The sequence below is a fragment of the Netta rufina genome (genome assembly GCF_964035555.1).
Source record: "Netta rufina genome assembly, chromosome: 2".
NCBI lineage: Eukaryota > Metazoa > Chordata > Aves > Anseriformes > Anatidae > Netta > Netta rufina.
Genome location: NC_140124.1, coordinates 146927328 through 146945859, shown reverse-complemented (window position 1 = coordinate 146945859; position 18532 = coordinate 146927328). Strand labels below are relative to the sequence as shown.

The window sequence follows — 18532 nt, the reverse complement described above, 5'->3', positions numbered from 1 at the left end:
AAAGGCAGAAAGAATAGTTAATGTAAGTCAACATTTTCAAAGGTCTGTGTTTTGATGAGAGGTGGGTTCAAAGAAACTGCACAGATCTGTGGAGGCCTATCGAGTCTCTTCTGGAACAAAAGTTTCCTTAAAGTACCACTTTTCACTGAAAATTGATAAAGGCAGCTAGCAGAGGTCATAGACATCCTTAGATCCCTTTTAAATAGGGTCCCTTCTTGTGACCCTGCTGATATTCCCATTGGGTCCTGATCTGTGCACTTAACTGCCTACAGAATTTAAAAAAAAATCCATTTTAAAAGCACGATTCACATGGTGAAGTGGTTTTGGAAGTTCTTAAATGTAAGAATTCCATAAAAATATATGCATTTTAGAAGTGTTATAAATGAAGTCTCAACTCAATCTGAATTTAGTAATATTTATCAAAGGCAAGCAAACAGCGTTGGGTGCGCAGGGAGTCTATGCTCTACCAACACACATACACAAACATCAAACTTCCTAAATATACAGAACAGTCTCCATTTTCAATTCCTTTTCTTCTCCATATTAAACCCGAGTATGCCTATACATATGTACAACCAGAAGAAGTAACAAACAATCTTTTAAGTTCCATGACTGAGAGAGCATAGTTGGAGTTGGTAATCCTTGGAGGCATAGTTGGAGTTGGTTGAAGTGCTCCCATATCTTCCATGACTTCATTAATTTCTCTCAGATCATATAAGAGTCTCCATTTTCCATTCCTTTTCTTGATTACAAACACCAGAGAATTCCAGGGCTAGTCGTGGGAACAATATATCTTGCTTTAAGTTGTCAAGCAACTCGGCCTTCGGGCCTTATGCATCCTGTTCTTCCCGGATCAAACGGAAGCAGATCCGTCTCCTTTTCAAGGCCAATAGTTTTTAGTTGCAGAGTCCCACACCTTGACCTCAAGTTGGTTCCATATTTCAGGATCATAAACTATCTGATTGTTAATGAGAATAAGCTGTAAGGTTACCAGGACAGTCTTTGTTTCCAAGGCCGTATGATTCCCCATAATGCGCAACTGCTCACCAACGAGGGGCAGTTGTGTATGTGGGTCTGCTTCTCTCAGCTTGAGCTTCTTCCCAGCTCCAGTGTGCCATTTCCAGAGACTTTGAGAAGTTTGCTGAGTTTGGCTGAACCCATCTTCATGAGGAGGTCAATGTGCCTGGTCTCTGTTCTGCTAGCCTGTCCCTATTCATTCCTGTTTCATTATATCGTGTTTCCTTTTCATCTTGAGGACAGGCTCCCCTCTTACACCCTTCGCCCCACAGCAGTCCTTTTCCAACAACTTTTCACTGGTCAAACAACTTTGCTCGGCAGCAGCAAACACCCAGCGACTTCCATGCCTTAATGGCTGGAGAACAAGCAACCCGAGACTGCATGGCGTCTCCTCAATCACCCTTCTTTGTTCCCTCTAAACTTTTACATTCCTGATGGCCTCATCGGTAAGAGTCTGATGTTATCATCAACCATGGGGCTTGCTGACCTCCATGGCCACACTCCCACATCTCTCCCTTCTTTATTAATACCAACCATCTTCTTGACATGAATTTTTATTTCATATATCACAAAAGGATCTGAAGTCAACATCAGTCAGTACAACCACAAAAAAAGAAAAACTACACTAGCTGTGTTATAATCTACCTGTGCTCATCAGGGGTGTGTGTGTGGGGAGTGGAATTCCATTGTTATAACAGTTTCAATAGAAAAGAAAAAAAGATGTCTTTCCTATTTCACAAAATGCCTTTTCTAATCAATTCTTGACTCTAATTCTGCTACTCTTCCTGATCAGATGGGCTCTGGATTTGTAATGCTTCCAGACCTGATGGGAAACTCATTGTTTGACATCAAGGAGTCCATGGGATGGGATGTGGGGGGCACCAGGGTTTACAGACTTGAGGAGGATGGAACGTGGGTAGGGCCTGTGTGGATTTTTGTAGAAGCACATTAAATGGAGAATCTGAATTAGAGATTTTATCTCTAAGAAAAGGCAGACCTTTTCGTGAAGCTTGTAAATGATGAACTGTGACCAGCACCTAGCAGAATCACCAGCATGAAAATCCAATGAGATAAACCCCACTGCAGTTCCCCCAGACACATCCAACAGCAGCGGGCAGTTTCCAACCACCTCGTTGCTGCCCCTGAACCTGCTCTTTTCACCTCTGCATTGCCATCAGAGCCAGAAACAATTTCTGCTCAAGCAGATGCTAACCACTTAGCTCTGTTTGCAGTTTATCAGTACTTTGAAAGTCTCTAGAGCATACTCCTGCTGGTGTGCCCATTGCATATCCTACCCCTACTTGTATTTACGGAAACCTAGAGTGACGTACTGACAGAAGAAGCAGCTTCGGCTGGGGATAAGCGCAGAGACGGCAGCTTCCAGCTCCATTTCCCCAAAACCCAGCGTGAACTGCTTCTCTATACAGCACTTCATGAAGTACTTTTGCAGGTAAGGCTCTGCTGAAACACAAGCTGTGGAACGGCAAAGATGCAGGATGGAGGAGAGGCCTTTCGGAGATGCTATTTGTTACACTGCGGTTGCCTCGGCTTACACGTGTGGTGCTCCACACTTACAGCCACCACCAAAGGCCTGACCAAGACCAGGGATGCTCCTGCACCCTTGCTCCAATTTGATGAAGTGCTGCAGCATTGCGTTGATGCTTGAGGGTTTATTTAAGCTCTGGGAAATGGCACATCTTTGCTCAGCTCAGTGAAGCAGGGATCGGACTGCCTGCAGCATGATATACCTGAAAGGAAGGCGTGGGGAGCTGGGGGTTGGCCTCTTCTTACAGGTAACCAGTGACAGGGCCACAGGAAATGGCCTCAAGTTGTGCCGTGGAGGTTCAGGTTGGAAATGAGGAGACATTTCTGCTCAGAAAGAGCAGTCAGGCACTGGGACGGGTTGCCCAGGGAGGCAGGTAGAGTCACCATCCCTGGGGGTGTTCAGGGAAATGCTGGACATGGTGCTTGGGCACATGGTTTAGTGGTGACATTGGTGGTAGGGGGATGGTTGGACCAGATGATCCTGAAGGTCTCTTCCAACTTTAACAACTCTGTGATTCTATAGCTGTTCCTTAAGCATTATTCTTGGTCAGGATGACATGGTGACACCTTCCTCCAACCTGGGATCACCAACGCTATCATTATCATTCCCCAAGGCATCAGCACCTCTGAGCCACCCATGCCTTGGGTTTCCACCATCTCTGTTATTTTTTTCCCCTTCTCCCTTTTAATAATAAGCAAGCAGATAACAGTGGAACAAATGATGCCTGGTTTTCTGCAGATTTGTGCTGACTGACCTTTAAACTGGATTACTCTGAATATTCTCTGTTATTTCCACATATTCCTTCAAAATTTCCCTCTTCACAATCGTCCTCCCACAGAGTATTTTGTCTGTGGTCTGTCACTTGCTGAGTCCCACTGCAGATGGGATCAGAAGTTAGACACAAACACAACTGTCTGAACACCCATCTTCCTAGCCAACTATTTTTAATGAAGCTTGCAGAACATTAATCATTCCGGAAGCTTCTTTGCTATATCAAATCTGGTTTAAATGGGTCAAAAGGTGAGAGAAGGGGGTACAATCGGCTGTCCAAACCAGGCTGCTGCTGGAAATGGGGTGAAGGGAATGGGGTCACCTCACACTGCCCTGCAGATCCCACTCATGACACTGATGAGGGAAGGGAGGTGCAAGAAGCACCCTGGGAAAGGCTGCTGGGGATGAGGATGGAGCCACAGCTCCCCGATACTCCTTTGCTGCTCTCCCTCCCTGGCCACACAGCTTAACTTAATGGTCTGCTCCTTTTCTGATGTGTGACCTTCTGCAAAATTCATGTGGCAACATCAGCAAAAGGAAGAAAATGAAAAAACATCAAAGACAGAGCAAGGCTTACTTACGTTTCACTGAATATCAATCCCCCTCTCCCCCCAAAAAGAAGAAAGAGCTAAGAACAAAAAGATAAAGGAATGGGATGGGAAAGAAAGACTGGAGAAAGAGAAACATCTAGGCTACTACTTTGGATCAATCAAATGTTTCTTAAAAGTCAGGCTAAATGTCTTGAATTCCCCATTCTCTGGAAGCTCGGCAAGCTCCCTGCCACGTCGGGTTGCTGTGCCAAACTCCCACCTCTCACGAGGATGCAAGGATCAGCCCCAGGCACGGATGCTCTGATACAGAACATGGGCCAAGGTATCTCTGAAACATGTATAAGTGGGTGGATGGATAACAAATTCTGTCTGCTACAATTTTACTAGATATTTTTACATATTTCTTCTTTTCCTACGTTCTATTTCACAGTGTTTTTCTGTATTTCTACCTGCTGCTTTGCTAACTCTACACATTGAACAGTTCTACCACACAAGAATCCTTACCCACTATACAAATCAACCCCAAGTCAAATGCTGCTTTTTGGAGGTCAGTAACAAAAAAATGAGTTTCAAGCCAAGATGTGTTGTTTTTTTTTTGTTTTGTTTTGTTTTGTTTTTGTTTTTGTTTTTGTTTTGTTTTTGGGAGACCACAACCAGTGAGGGTTTGTCCCTTTGTCCCAAAACAAGGGGAAGAAAGCGAGGCCCACCAACTGCGTGTACGAGGAGTTTATTGGGACCTCCAAGCCGCTGCTCCTCCAGGACCTCGGTAAGTGCCTCACTCAGGATAAATATGAAGTTGCTAAAGCATTTCTCTTGCCTTGGAGCTCCCAATCAGTTCTCACAACGAATACGGACCACCCATGCCACATCTCTGTGAGACAGGCAGGGGACCGCACAAACCTGACTGCACAAACCACCGGCTTTTACCTGCAGGTGGCTGGTCCTCCAGCTGGCAGTGACTCCCCAGATTTTGTGACACCCCTCAGCCACAACCAAGGCTTAGCAAGCAGCATGTCGAGACGGCAACACAAGCCACACTTCACCAAGCCCCTGTTCAGCTTGCTCCAAGGGACAAAATCCACGTCTTGTGCCAGACAAACGGGGCTGCACTGGGTACAGACTTCTCCTGGCACACATACAATCTCTGTCACTAAAGCCAGCCTGGTTCACTGCTTTTGTTTTATTACGGATGGGACCCAGGACCACTGGCCTCCCTTTTAGCTGCTGTCACCACCATGCACGGGGTGCAGAAGTGCTGTTGGCAACTGCCCTGCGAGCAGTGAAAGCCCAGACATATGGGGGAAGGCAGCCCTCACCCCTGCAGCTGACCTGCCTTATCTCCTGCTGGGCTTGCCATGCTGCAAGGGGGAAAACAGCAGAAAAAATAAATATTGGTTATGTTTGTTTTTTATTTTTAAACGAGCAGATGCACAAAGCAGCCAAAGGCAGCCAGGTTAAAAACAAAAGCGCTCGCCTCCAAGCAGACAGCTGCCTCCGTGAACCAGGTCCAAACCAAACCACAGAGCCCGCCTGCAGTAACAGGAGCTTTCGATTTGCTTTGCTGCTGCAAAGCAATCAGGACGGGAGCACGCAGGTCAGAAGCAATGTGTTCTTTTCGGCATCTCTGCTCAAAAAGTGCATCGTGGCAGTTATGAGAGAGGCCCCAGCCTGGTTTTGTTTAATTTCCAAGAGCTAACGAACTAACCCAGCCACAGCCCTCTGATCTTTCAAAGCTCTGTTTGAATGACTCTGGAGAATCAGCCAGGAGAACAAAGTGGCAACTCATTTGGTGACTTGGTGCATGACCAGGGAAATGCCAGATTTCCTCGCTGCTTGCTGGCTCCCAGGCTGGGAAACTGCAGAGAACTATGCAGGGAAAATAAACCGCGGTTTTAGGTCTGGCTGTGGCTGGAAAACATTTGCTTGGGTAGCAATGCCATCTTCCAGCAGCAAAGGATAACTCCTGCCTCTATAGGTTTCTCAAGTGAAGTAAGTTTGGGCAGTGAAAACACTTTTATGCTGGTAAAGCTATAACTATCCTAGTGCACTTGGCAGTTCAGAGCTGTTAAAAATAAAACCCCAGGGCACTCTGTGCCAGTGGTACTAAGCTGACTAGAACTGCTCGTGTGGACTGGCTTTACAAACAGCAGAGTTCAAGCAAAGGGCTGGAAAAATAAATCACAAACCTTTCTTGTGCTGAATTTTGCCATCTTCTCACTTTCTCCCATTTTTCCTTTATTCCCACAGCCAGTTTAATACTACCTCCCAACAAATTAAAAGGAAAAAAAGCAAATATTCAAGTAGAGGCTGAACTCCCTGTCACAGGACTCTTCCCCCTGGGCTTTGGTGGCAGGGTCCCCAAAAATATGAGGGAGTCTGCAAAAGCTATCCCAAACATAAGCAATATCAAATAATAATAATGATAATAATAATAATAATAATCAGATAAAAACTGCCGCAGAAAGGGAAAGGCACACCAGAAACGCCACTATTTCACACTGTATCTCACTTCCAGCTCAGAGGAGCCAGGACTGAATGAAATGGATGCAACAGAGACCCCAAAGGGGTTGAAATCCCCACCCAGTGCAAATGGATCTGTGTTTTTCACAGATATACTTTTTAAAAAAAAAAATAAAATCCTGTAGTGATGCTTGTGTGATTTGCCAATAGACTCCTCTGTTTTTAATCTCACCGGATAACTTGCTCTGCCCTATGCCAGCATCTGGCTGCAGCCAAAAGCAAACAAAACCCCATGTCTGAACATGATGTTCGCTATCACAAAGGTACCAACAACTCCTTGCAGCTCTCCCATTCCCCCTTCCCAGCTCAGGGTTGCAGCAGGAGTGACAGCACAACACCTGCAGGTGCTGCCTGGAAAGGATTTGTTGGTCACAAGCCTTTCTGCCCATGGATTTTGGGGTGTTGCCCTGCTTTATCATGCAGCAAATCAAAAAACACTTGACTCCAACCAAGATCATGCCCACAGCTTGGCCCTGTGCAAGAACTGCTATTGCTGGAGAACCCTGTAACTCCCCTATGACCATTTATTCCTCACCCATGGAGGCAGCCACAGTGTGAAGATGAACAGTACAGCAGAGCTGCTCTCCTGCTTCCTATCAGAGAGGCTGAACTCATATTCATTAATGTTGTGGCAATATTATGCTCCTACAAATGCAAAGAAGAGAGGTGAGAGATACATTCCATGGTGCAAAGAGGAACATGCCTTGGGTGATGTTTTTCCTTCCTTACAACTCTTGTTAGCATGCAGCTGCTGCAGCAATATCAAAAAGCACATCAGCCAGCACAGCAAAAATGCTGTTGCTCTCCACTGTGATAACACAGTTAAAAACATTGCTTAATTATATGCAGGAGAATAAGCAGAAGCAAACCAGGGCAAATAATTCCTACATGATGGATTGGGACTGCAATGATTTACAAAGGGAAAACCACAGAAAGAAAGGAAGGTTTCTGAACTGCAGAGTTGAGCTTTTAAACAGCATTTAAGAGAGAGCAGCCAAGAGCTCTGACTCTTTTGCTCTTCTTTGTAAGCTGAATAAAGCAAAATTAATGGGGAGGTATACAGATTGCCACAGCGATAGTTTTTTGAGACATGAGAAAATAAAATTGAAAATGCTGTAGATTTTTAATTCACATATGTTGATGGAGACATTTCTAATTAGAAAATAACCACGCAGATGTTTGTGGCGGGTCATGATGGCCTGGCGCATTTTCTTTCCTTTAAGACTCAACTGCTCACACATTTCACATGTGAATAGCAAAGCAAAGTGCCCCCATACTCCTGACCCGCATCAACATGACTTGTGAAGCTGGGTGCCAACACCTCCATGAAGCAAGGCAGGAGCAGCCCTGATGCACGCCCTGCCTGGGGGAATCCATGCCTGCAGCACGGCCACCGAGAGGCACAAATACACACATAAAACACTGATGGGTGGTGGTGATGGGGATGAGTTGAGGGTGGGATGAAATGCAGTGCTCAAAAGGTGCTAACAGTAGGAGAAAACCCCAGAGAAAGGCATGCTGAAGCCAGTCCACATGAACGCTATCTCTTTGCAATTACAGCTCAGGGTCTACGTGATCATGGTGTGGAGGAAAGAGATGGAGAAATTTATTCTGGAAAACACAAGTGTTGTGAAAATAACCTCAGAAGGCTTTACCAGAGTGAGCTGTGCTAGCCAGCACCGTACACTAGACATCTTTCAGAGTATATTGCTCATATATGGTATGTTCTTTGAACTAAAACGTTCTCATTCACACCATTGCAAAGCCAAAGGCATGGTAAAAACTGCAGGTTTTCTGTGCTGCTGGTTGTATGAACACAAGTGGCCAACCCCCTCCCAGAAATGGGCAAGCTGAACATTGTGTGCTGTGAATTTTCTATCTTAAGTACTCATCTGCAACCACTTTTTTTTATTTTTTTTAATTCCCTATTTTAAATGCAGGTTTAAGTAGTTTAGTGGCTAAAATGAAGACTGGGAAAGTGATACAGTACCCTACCCATAACGAAAAGCTCCACCTTACAGACTGATTCAATGCTTGCATTGTAGCAATGGCTGCTTTCCCAAACAAGAGAGTGGCCTTTCCCTCAGGCCCCACGGGAATTGTCCCTCTCCAGCCCCCAAGGGGACGGGACAGGCCTGGGACAGGCAGGTGAGCACCAGTGATGTGCCCAACGTCATGTCCTGCACCTGTGGTGGAGATGGGGACAACACCCAGGTTTCCTCACTTCCTGGCCACTGCCTTCTCCTCTGGAAAATGGGCTGGCAACCTACAGCTTGAAGGCCAAATGGGGCATGTGGGCAATCATTATCAGCACACAAGGGCCATGCCTCTCACTGATTATGAACTTGTTTCCCTCAAGGTGTGTGTTTCTGCAAGAGGCATCTGCCCTGGGGTCCTACTGAACACGCATCTTGCTGGTGCTCTCTGCTAGCAGGGAGAGGACATCCCTTGCTTCCCATGCATGGAAGGAAAGATCCCCAAATTCCTGTGGAGTCTGCAGCTGCCCACGCTCAAAACTCAGAAGATGCTGGTGGGTGTTCTCCTGGGGCCTTGCTCTCCCACTGGGGAGGGAAAAATGCAGTGTGACCTCCTCCAAGCAAGAGGATGCATGAATCACCCCCCCAAAAATACCGGTGGGTGCATCAGCAGTTGTTCAATACCTGCACGGGGGTTAAGCCCAACACCCTCCATCCATGGCTTTCAGGGGCAGCGAGTTCCAGAGATTAGTCACGCACCGTGTCAAAATTATCTCCTCTAATCAGCAGCATGTTTACTCCTAGGGTGGGTACTTGCGTGTTCATCAGAGAGAAATAAAGACCAACAGATTTCTTAAGAGAGAAATAGAAACACTATAAAAACATTCATTCTAATTAGTTTAATTACTTGTCTGTGCAGCTCACTGAATCCTCATCACTGGAGTGGATTAAAGTTGCTGGATTTAAGTAATTCTTCATATTGAGCTTTTATCTAGCACCATGTGGTGGGATGACAAGAGATTCACAAACACAAAACAGAAATTATCTGTACACAGTATCTTCAACTAGATGGCCAAAACCTGGATGTAGCCACATTTGATTTTACACATTAAAACCAGTTTGTTTTGTTTGAATATTCAGTGAGTTATTTTATTTTATTTTTAGGTATGCCTTTAAGGAGCGAACAATTCCTAGGAGGGTTAAAAGCGGTGCTCTTTCCTCTAGCGACTTCTAGAAATCATTTCCCATTTGTTGGGAAAAAAAAAAACAAAAAACAACAACAACAACAACAAAAACACACAAAAACAAACAAACAAAAATGTTTTAACAGCAACGTCTGGTCCCCTTCCTCCTTCCTGTGATCCTCCATCTAGGCAGCTTTTATATTGGTATATTCCTGTATATTTCAATTATTATTATTTATTCTTTCTGTTCAGACCTATGGTTATTAGAGGGACCCTATGCCTGCAAAGCAGGAAGAAGATGGGTTATTACAGAATGAAGGCATTTGACTTCTTTACACACTTGCAAAACGTAAGCAATAGCACAGAAATTTTCCTGCTTCAGGACTTCTCACACTGCTCATTTCCCTCAGCATTTTGTCCTGCCCTGGGAACCGCAGTACCCATCCTTTAGTCAGCTCAGCAGCGAGTTTTTCAAGTAAAATTAAGGCCCTCACAAACTCTTTTGAGCTGCATAGGGCAAACAAAAATCACGTGTGCATACTGGGTGTTCTTCTTGCATGGCTCCAGGATAGAAATAAGCTCTTTCTCAAAAAAAACCCACAACCAACTTAATTTCTCTACAAGCAGCCCCTAAATCTCTCTCCTCCTGACACAGGCAGCACACATCACACCACAAAACACCGAGGGAAAAGTGCCCAGAAGACCTGATAGAGGGGAAGGAACACAGGCTGAGGGCAGGAGACAACTGGTGACCACTTCTCAGCAGGGTTTAGATTTGAGGGAGAGGAAAAGGAGAAATCCAGGCAACCAGGGTGCTGAGTCTGAACAACAGAGGCAATACAGGCAGACTTACAGGATGTGTGGCCAACACTATTTGTCCGACACGGGGAGCATCCCTTGCATCAGCCTCATCCAACACAGCAGCAGCACTTGGAGGAGTCTATGGAGTTCCCAAAAGAGAGGAAGGAGCTCAACAATTAACACAAAACATTAGTAACCTGCGTGTCTATAGCTGCACACCTCCCCCTTTGACTCACTCAAGATGTGGTAGAAAAACGCAGATGGTTGTGATTTACAACGCTGGTGACTCACTGCACCTCTTCCCTTTCCCCCCACCCCCAAGGGCTTCTGTGTGTATCTTCATGTTCCCAGATGAGGAGTACAGATCAGAGGAGAAAACACCACAGACAGGCTGGTGTAACATCTCCCTCCCACAGCATGGTTTTAACATTGCTCCCCAGACCCTCCTGTTCTTCTCTCCTGCCCCCACTTCCCTTTCCACTCATCTATGCTCTGTTGAATTCAATGGCTATCGCTTCTCGTTGTTCAGATTGACACTGCCTATGCAGTCTGAACCTTGGCACCACCAGGAAAAGCTTCAGAAAACAGTAATTTCCAATTAAAAAAAATTAGGTCTGGCTTACTATCATAATACCTAAAAATATTCTCCATCTGAATGAAAAGGCCTGAGCTATGGTGCCATAAACTATCACAAAGCAGGGTTTGAGGTATGAAGCAGTGCCTGGGAGCCCACCACGCTGAGGGCTTGCACAGCAATGTACAAAAAAATGTTCACCTTGAGATTTCCAGAAGCAGGAACTTCAACACACCTTCAAAACCAAACCACCCCAAAAACTGCCAGCCAGATTTTCGGGTACCTGGACACCCAGCGTCCCCCTAACGCAGGGGGGAATATCACACAAACCTGATGCCCCAGGCACTTCAAGACAGCTCCGATTTTAAGCTGATGAAGAGTCAGCCTTTGGCCTAACTCAGGTGGTTCGATACCCTGATGAATTGAGGAGGCAAACGTGAGGTAAAACCCCACACTGAAATGCCATGTGTTGGTCTGGGAGTGCAGACAGACCCCATCACCGGGTCGGACAGCATGTTGCAGACCCCCACGCTTGCCCATGCTAGGTGTAAAACCAGCAGGTCACATCTCTACGTCCCCATTCACAAGAAAGTTGATGGCTGCTGGTTATGAGGATTTAGGTGCTTAAAAGAAGCACCGGCCTATGCAGTGCTCCACATCCATCCACCTGACCTCCTTGTCTCCCTCCAGCCCTGGTGCTGATGGTTCTGCTGAGGGCCTTTCTGAGCATCTTAGTGTAAATAACTCTCATCCTGTCACATTTTACATTACATTTTCTTGTGCTGTACTTGTTTAAAGGAAAGGCTGTTTCAAGAACGGCCTTGCCTCACACCATGGAAAATGAACTTCCCCGTTCAGAGCCTTTTCTTCTCTGACAGCAATCACACGATGTCCACCGAGTATGTAAGACAGGTAGATTTTCTAGGGCCTTTTTCCTGAAGTAGGAGCCTGCCCTTAGGTAGTTAATGACCTACGGTATTCAGAGGATCCCAGCAGCCCAGCATCTGAAGGGTTTACGGCTGTTGAGGCACCTATCCTCACAGCAGGGCTGTGAATTAAGGCAGTGCCGTTATCCCCATTGCTCAGATGGGCAATTAAGGCATGAAGAGATTGTGGCTGAGGCTTCATTAAATGGTCAAGCCAATTTACAGCTTGCTGCTGCCAAATGGGATGGGGTAGAGACAGTGCAAAAAATCATGCCCTACCCACCACAGTCACATGGGAAGTCTGCAGGGCTGGAAATTATATCCAGGTGGTCTGTGCTCCAGGCTATGAAATTCAGATTATCCTCCTGGCTCATGAGTTAAAAATATTTAACAGCCAGTGCAGAAGGAGCTGGGACTCTTAGTTTAGGTCCTACTGAACACGTGCTGAAGACACAAAACCACCACAACTCTGCAAAAATCAAAAGTCTGAAGATCAAAGGCCTGAGCTATTTGCCTTCCCTCAGAAATCATTCATCAGGCCATGCTGCAGACAAGCCTGTCTCTGCACGTAGGCTGCAGAGAAGCCCCTCTGCTTCTGACATCTGTCCTTACAGAAGCTCAAAGTTACCTTCCTTTGCAGCTGCAGCAACATACATTGCTAGCAAAGCTGCACCAATTCCTCCTGGTCTTCTTGGCTTGAATGCTACAGCTTAAGAATTCTCCTGCCTTGATATATATTTAAAACATATAAATCAATATATAATAAATATATATTTGCCTAAATTCTGGAAAATCCAGTATTTTAGGGAGGTTTTCAAAGTGTTGAAGACCTTCTCATGTCAACTCCCTCTAATCCAAAGCCTGTCGATATTGCTAATATAGTTGTTCTTTTTTGCTGGCTCTGAAGGCTCTGGAAGTCCTGTCCTGAAGCTGCTGTGAGTTTACCTACACTTCCCACATGCTTTTCAGTCAAGGGCATGGTTTCTCCTACTGTTGGTAATACAAACTGAGTGATCCTAGTGTACATCACATCATCCCTTAATCAGTTCCTTGACCTCAACTCTGAGGTCAAATACTGAAACAGTGACCCTCTAAAAGATGCTTAGTTGCCGTTTTCTACCACCCTTATCACATGCTGTGCCTGATGAAGTTGTTTTATTACACCTGCTGTATTTAATCTTCTGCAATTCCTGTTTAGATCACCTCTGCACACCATTTTTCTCTTATAGGCTTCAATTTTTGTATCAGCACTTTGTTTTCAAGGTGTATTTAATTATCACTCTTTTTCTTAGTAAGCACCCAGACTTCATACCCATACAAACCACTTTGCTTTAGTATAATCCTATTGATAGTATGGCAGAAGCAGAAGACCTAATACATGTTCAGCAGAAAAGGCAAAGAGACAATAAACAGCAAGTTTGACAAGACCCTCAGAAACATCTGCATGTGTCCCTTCCACTGCAAGTCACAAAACATTTTCCCAGCCTTCTGAGTATTTAAGACATCTCATACAAGACCAAAGCCACCAAGCATTCATTATCCATCAGCAGAAGCCAGCAGAAGCACCACTGATGGTCCTGACGTTCACACCATCTAAAGTCTGAAATTAATAGTAGTTTGGAGCTAAACTTAGTCTTAAGACACAGTCTTGTTCTGTACTGCTGTTCTAGCTTCTGTCACCCAACTAATATGCATTTAATACCCTAATATTAAATAGAAATACTTATCTTCCTTAGGATAATCACAGATTATGCATACAACTTTTTTAAGAAAACCCAAACACAGAGTTAAAAGGCCTTTCAAAACCGTGCTGGCTTATGGGGAAAAGGCCTGCCTTGCTCTGCCCTATGCTGAGATTTCAGGTGGGTGTGTGCAGGTTACTAAGTGTCCCTCCTGGTGCCTATCAGGCAGGATGGCAAACAAATGCATCTTGCCCCGGGCTCTCGGACCAAAGGAGCTCCCTTTTCCTCACCACAGCACCCTTTGCTTCTCCGATTTGTCACAGGGCAGAGCCGCTGCCCTCTGCACACAGTGACAGCTTTGCTGTTGGGAGAATTTGGCAGGGCCACAAAGGACCTTTGTTCGTGCCAGGACCTGGGTGCACAATGCAATCCTTCCCCCTTGTCACACACTGTCGGGTTTCCATGGCTGGGCCAGAAGCACTCCCCCGCTACCGCAACATTACCTCCCTCTTCCCACAGCGAGAACTGCAGGACAGAGGAGACAGAGGGGAGCCAGTCGCTGCTTTTTGGGGCACAAATTCCTTCAAACTCCAACCTGACTAGCAGCACAGATGACAGATCTGAGAGTGTCGGAGCTCTGCCCACAGCTTCTTTGCAGGACTTTCGCTACCTGGATGCTGCAAAACCACCAGCTCTCCGATTTCCAGGTACATTCTTGTTCTCGAGGCCAGAAACTTGGCAGATAGATGTGATGTAACATTATTCCTCTGCGCCACATTTCTCCATTTGCTCTAAATCTGCCAGCCTGTGTGTGTATGTCAGCACAGCAGGCCCGGAGCAGGGCTTTGAATCCAGCCTGTCCCACCTTTCCCTGCCATGTCCCTTACAAGAAAGGTGACTGGGTTGTGGATGGGAGCTGCCAGCACCTGGGAGCTCCAGGAAAGGATGCCAGTGGTGGGGCAGGGGATGGAGGCTGAGCACAGCCTGAGCGGCTGCTGCTGGAAAAGAGCGGGACTTGGCAGGACGTGTCTCCGCATTTTCATTTCACCCATGAAATATGCAGAAGAGATGATTACTGGATAACTCAAAAATTATTTAATGTCCCAGTTTGAAAGAAACAGTCCTTCTTTTTGAAAAAAAAAAAAAAAGCAGGAGAGTGAAAAGCATCTTTGGAAGTAAATGAAGTTTCATAAAATCTGACCACGTACTAAAAACAGCTACGTGACACACCTAAAAGTAGGATCAGACTAACCCCATCCACACCTTTGCAGACTTTTGCCATGGAGAGAGCCACAAAGAAGGGCACATTTTGTTTCTTCCATTTCTCATTTAAAACATCACGGGATGCAGAACAAACCAGTTCCCATTTCCAAAACCGAGTCTGATTTGGAACACACAAAGTTCAGATGCCTTGGCATCTGGCTGGAATGCCCCTTACACTCCCAAACCACAGAGGGACAATGTTTCACCCAGACAGATTATTTCCATGCCAAAGAATAAACTGCCAGCGACAAGAATTGGCAAAACCTTCCATTCATTTCTTTCTTACCAGTGTAAGCGGTTGCCATCAGGACACCTTAAAACACCACGAAGTGTACTTGACAGTTACCTCCTCCTGTCTCCTCCCACACGTTTTTAATTCGGGCATACTCACTGCTTCCTGCACAGAGCTGGACTCATTACAAGCATCGGCCTTTTTGTCTCCCTGGATCCCCCTCCGGCTACTTCATAGCATGTCCAGATGAACAAACTGTAACAATGGCTCTTGAGCAATACTTCAGAAATGCAGAAGAGGAGAACTGCTCGTTACAACAGTGTCTTACTGAGGAATATTTGTCTAAATCCTTTTTTTTTTTTTTTTTTTTTTTTGAAACTGGGTTTCTTCTCCTCCCGTTTCTGGTGAGTAGGAGGGATCTCGGTTGAAAAAGCCAAGGCTGGTTTATACACATAAAAAAACACCTCCTTAGGGGAACACGTCTTAGTTGCCTCTTACAAGGTCAATCAATTATTTCACGTTGCCTTTTGGTATGTCAGAAATCTTCCATTGAGCAATTTCACTCCATTAAAAAGTATCTGAAGGAATGATTTTCGAGTACTTTCTTATACATAATTGATTCTGCCCCAAAAGCAAAAAAAAAAAAAAAACACTAATCACTATTCTACAAACGAGACGACATCAGAATGCAACGCAAAGAAGCCATACGAAGGCAGAACCACAAAAATAGGAATCAGCTCAGAAGGCGGCTACTCTTGCTGCTATCTAGGTCAACAGAAGGAAAGCAAGACCTGAGCTTGAGTTTGTAACATCCCATAAACCTCTTTACTTCGCTTTTCTCCTTATTTTGTATGATTCGTGCTCTTTCCCAGCCCACCTCCCTCTCCTGTTTCAAAGCCCAAAGCTCCCCCTTGCCTGCCGGTCTCATGGATTATCTTCTTGCTGAATTTTTCAGAAAAAGGTGAAAGAGAAGTCAGAAGGAAAGTGTTAACCTGTGTCCGTGCCCTTTGTGGGGTGCAGGCTCCGGTCCCGTTCATGGAGGGACGGGATGACAGAAGTGCTAAGTTTCATTGTTTCCGAAATAACCTGTCATTTGGGCAGCCGTTGCTGCCTCTCCAGCCAAACTGTGCTGGAAATCCTGCAAAACCCTGAGCACAACCAGCACAGAAAGCAACGGCTCATGAAGCTCCCGTGCCAGACGAACCCCAAAATTTCAGAGGGATCATGTGATGCTGGCACAGAAATAATCTCCACTCAGCCCATGCATGCTAAGAGCAAAGTTTTGCGAGAAGTTCGAACTCACATCTCCTCCGACACAGTATGTTACTAATCCACGGTGCTGCCTGCCAGGGCCACGAAGCGCGAAAAGCACGAAAATGGCCAGAAACAGGTCTGCAGCACAGCGACCAGAACATGCGCTCATCCCCACTGACTTCAGCAAACACTCCTCCCCCCTTTCCTGTGTGCTGCAAAATAGGCTCCAACCAACCAGTCACTGACATCCAGCGGGACACTAATATTCGGGATTTGTTTGCCAAAACACGTGCGCTCCTTCCAAGGGAGGAAAGAAAAAACAAAAAAAGATCCTTAGCTGCATGATTTCAAGAACCGCTGATTTTGTGACCAGCTTGCGTTAATTTAGTTTGTCTCCCAGTTTTACAATGTTTGTGAAAATTTCTCTCTCTTTAAAACAAATAACCAACGAAAACCCTGCTATGAGCTCCGTGCGATGTGGCAGCTCTTGCCATGGCAACCCACCAGCTCCGAGAGCGCTTTTCTGCATGGACCTCGCTGCAAAACGAAGGAGGGCAGGGAAGGAGTGTGCTAAAAACCTCCGCTGGCCGAGTCCATCCTGGTGATCCCACCACTAAAACACCCAAGAAAGCGGCCTTGGCTCAAACCATTAACCAGTCGCTCGGTCATTTGCAGGTTGGTTGGTCTGCTTGTTTTGTAAAGCACGTTCAGTGTATTTTGTTTTCCAAACGTCACGGAAAATTACCTTTGCAGCCCCAAAAACGTTCTCCGTGCCAGAAAGGAGCACAATTAAGGCAACTGGGCCATGTTCCCAGATGGTCTCCACATACCACAGCAAGGAGCTCGCTGGGGGATGTCCCCTGGCTGGTGTGGGCAGCCGAGCCTTTGGGCAGGCTGCTTGTGAGCTCCCTCGCTGCCTCCGATAGGCATCGCTGGGTGTTGCACCCCGTCTTCTGCTAGCACCGACCTGCCGCTGCTGCAGCACGATTAAACACGGGCTGCGCCTTCAAGCTCATCTTTGCAACCACAACTTATCCTCTGAAACAACCCCCCTTCCAGGCCTTTAATGAATATTCAGAAATTCAGCGCCCCCAGACATCTGTGGGAGCTAGGACCTCCAGGCACGCGTCATCTTTGGATATTCTTCAATCTAGTCATGTAGCCAAATCCTTTGTGATTTGTGATCCTTTTTGAACCGCTCAGGATCCAAAGTTGACACTCAAGACGGCTCCCAAGGACTTTTCCCCCCTTCCTTCTTCCCAACAGCATTCCCTCTCTATCTTATCACCTGCAAGACTCTGCCTTAAGTGCTCTGATTACCCAGGCTGGAGCCATCCAGGGTTATTTCTCCCGAGGCTTTATGTGAAAGTTTAGTTGCACAACAGTTTCTGAGGTTTAGGAAAAACTACGTTCCACAGCTGAACAAAAGCAAGGGCTGATGTTGTTATCTGAAATCACCCAACCCCAAAATCCAAATAAGGTGGGAAGAGAGGAGACAATAGTCCAGCGGTTAAGGCTGGGGATGGCAGAGACCTGAAACCACATCTCCAAGGAGTGTTCAAACCATTCTCTCTCTCAAAGCTGGTATGGGCTTCAGGCAACTTTCCTGACAAAAGCATCGTTGAAACATGCATTTACGTAAAAAGCTTCAGCTCCAGCAGGTCAGCTGCCTTCTGGCAGTGAAACACTTGGTCAAAAACATTTCCTGAAGCTACTGCCGTCTCAAGACTTTTGTGATGTTCAGGAGATTAGATTAAGGCTTACTGCATGTTCCTCACATGAAAGAGGACCCTCTCCCCCCAGCTGAATTCTTGAATTACTTTTTATCTTTTCTTCACAAAGTTCTTTTTCTCTTCATCATTTCTTTATCTCATGGAAGAGATGCTGAAGAGGCTACCCAAAGATATTGTGGATGCCCCATCACTGGAAGTGTTCAAGGCCAGGCTGGATGGGGCTTAGGGCAGCTTGGTCTGGTCAGAGATGTCCCTGCCCATGGCAGGGGGTTGTAACTGGGTGGTCTCTAATGTCCCTTCCAACCCAAGCCATTCCATGATACTACGGCCTTGCTTCCTCTCTGACGCCTTTTGCCTTCTCCACCCCCACCAAAACACGAAGGGGGTTGAAAAGCTCAGTCAGGAGGAACAGGACAAACTCCTCACAGAGCTCCCGATCTGTGTGGCCTTTAGCAATACTCCCAAGCCTCTGAGGAGGAAGGGTGCTCCTGCCTTGGAAAGC

The 18532-nt window shown here is 46.0% G+C and overlaps 1 protein-coding gene across 2 annotated transcripts in view; it reads right to left on the bottom strand.

The window, feature by feature from the left end:
• Window positions 1–18532, bottom strand: part of ZHX2 (zinc fingers and homeoboxes 2) — a 67929-nt gene that overhangs the window by 8992 nt on the left and 40405 nt on the right. Inside the window, exon 3 of one of the 2 annotated variants that reach the window (XM_084306739.1) lies at window positions 10419–10505. The exons of the other annotated variant lie outside the window; for it this stretch is intronic. The gene's annotated coding sequence lies outside the window, so the exon portion shown is untranslated. The remainder of the gene's footprint in view (window positions 1–10418; window positions 10506–18532) is intronic. 2 annotated transcript variants of the gene reach the window in all.